This window comes from Triticum aestivum, chromosome 4D (assembly GCF_018294505.1).
Source record: "Triticum aestivum cultivar Chinese Spring chromosome 4D, IWGSC CS RefSeq v2.1, whole genome shotgun sequence".
Taxonomy (NCBI): domain Eukaryota; kingdom Viridiplantae; phylum Streptophyta; class Magnoliopsida; order Poales; family Poaceae; genus Triticum; species Triticum aestivum.
In genome coordinates this window covers 6,420,227-6,422,602 of record NC_057805.1, presented here as the reverse complement: position 1 = coordinate 6,422,602, position 2,376 = coordinate 6,420,227, and positions in this window count along the sequence as shown.

The window sequence follows — 2,376 nt, the reverse complement described above, 5'->3', positions numbered from 1 at the left end:
ATCTTAGGGTTCAGGATGGGGGCGGTGGTCGCCGGCGGTGGTGGGGCGTTGGCGGGGCGGTGGCGTGGGGATCGCCGGAGAAAAAGCTCGGCACGGCGGGCCTAGAGGGATGGCCGGGGCGGCGGTGGATCGGCGGTGGGGAGTGTTTTCGGGGCAGGCGGTGTGGCGCACCGCCGGCCGCGGGCGGTGGGGGGCTGCTGTTTGGCCGGTGGTGGCTGGCGGCTCAGGGGGGTGGAGGTTGAAGATGAACCGCAGGCCCTTGATTTCGTATCCAACGGCTGCAAAATCGACTGACCAGAGATGAAAAAGTCAGTCGACCGACGTGTAGCCTCACCTTGCTAGTGCGTTCAGTTTCGACAACAAAATTCAGTTTCGACAACAAAATTCAGTTTCGACAGCAAAATTCAGTTTCGACAGTTAAGTTCAGTTTCGACTGTTAAGTTCAGTTTCGACAGTTAAGTTCAGAGATGAGCGGCTGATGTATTTTACATCTAGCACTTTGTGGTTATGTATTTTACGTCATGTATTGGAGATGCTATTAGAATTCCACTCAGGTTAACGTTGTTCATTGTCTCTCTTGTCCTACTTCAGCCTTGGCGTCGTACAACTCACCGGAGCTGCTCCAACGACGAAACCCTCCATCACAGCGGAGCAGTACCTCGGGCTCCATCTCCAGACGCCTAAGATCTTTTTCCCCTCCTCCGACAGCAAAGTCAGCCGGAGCATCCTCACTGCCAACCCAATCACGCTGAGATCGACATGGCTTCGCCAAAGAGGTTGTACACTTGTTGCATCTCTTTTTTACTCTACATGTTATATATATTGTCCACTGAGCACACGGATTTGTTCCTTTAGTGTCTCCTTGAAAGAAAAAACGTAGGAATTTTAATTTTCACTTGTCCTCCTTTTCAAATTCCTATTCATCAAGCACAAGACTAAGAGATAGTAGCATAATAGCATTATAACCGTACATTTTCTTGTGGTTTGACTTAATCTCACCATGCTTCTTTGCATCCTGTGATCTTCCAATTGTTGTGAATCAAACACCCAGATTGGCAGAAATCCTGTGTTTTTAAATTCTCTGTTTTGCACGTGCATTCCTATCCTATTCCTGTCTATTTCCTATCCCTGCATTGTTGGAATCCTCCAATTCAAACAATCCCTTACAGAATTACTTCTCTTACAGATAGTTGTCAAAGAAAACCTTGCGTGGTTTGTCCCGCTCCTGCTGCGCCGTCGTCCACCCCAGCTCAGCTGCTCCAACGACAAAAGGGTCCAGCACAGCAGGGATCCGGCCTCCAGACTGTCTTTCGCCGCCTCAGATCCTCTTCCCCACCACTGGCAGCCATGAAAACTGCATTACCATCATCAACCGAGCAGATGACCTCGAGGAATACACGGGTCCGCAAGAGAGGTCGCACTCTTTCGTGTCTGCTTACGTTATGCATCGTTAATATTACATGCTACTTTATCGTCCTGTTCACCGATTAGACTCTGAGTCTGCTCCAAACTAATGGTCAAACTTGAGTTTTTAAATGGTTGTGGGGTACATACCGGGGCCGCTATCAATAGTATCTATCTACTATCTGGTTAATCTCCGGTGTCTACTATGAGTTTCATGTTGGGTGGGAAACAAACAATAAAGAAGCCATTTATCTGTATTTTTTAACTGAAGCCATTATCTGCCTGCTATTATTGGTTTTGGGTCTATCCACAGGTTGCTACCATCACTCTGGATTTCTGCATGCACTCCTTACATAATCTCACTATGTTTTATTCCTATGCATGACAGTTATTGTAAACAATGGAACTGAACATGTAGAGCAAAAGAGACGAGCCTTGCGTGGCAATAAAATTTCATGCAGACGTCGCTCCATGGTAGGCGCAAAGGCAGCCCCCCCTCCACGCATTTCAGATTGTAATCGAGAGGAAGATATCTGTTCCGAGGGGGATTCAGAAGGAGAAGACAACTCCTATTTACCCCCTAAGGTCTTCGCTCTAACTTGGCATGCTGATGTTGGTTATATCATGCATATGGTGTCTTGCATTGCTTACTTTATACATCAAATATGTCATCTGCTTAGTTTAGACATCCTTTGTGCGAATGCCATCTGTTTAGTTTATTCATAATTTATGTGAATTATGCAACGCCATCTTGTTTAGCCACGCATCATATATTTGAATTTTGCAATGCCATCCTGCTTAGCCAGTCATCTTATATGTAAATTATATCAGGCCATCCTTTTTTTTCGTTACATATTACATTTGTCAACAATGTTAGTACATTCAACTGCTCTTCGTGTGCATCAGCCATTTGACACGGTGATGGCAAATTCTGGAGTGAAAACAAGGTCTTCAGAGCAGACTATGCTATCT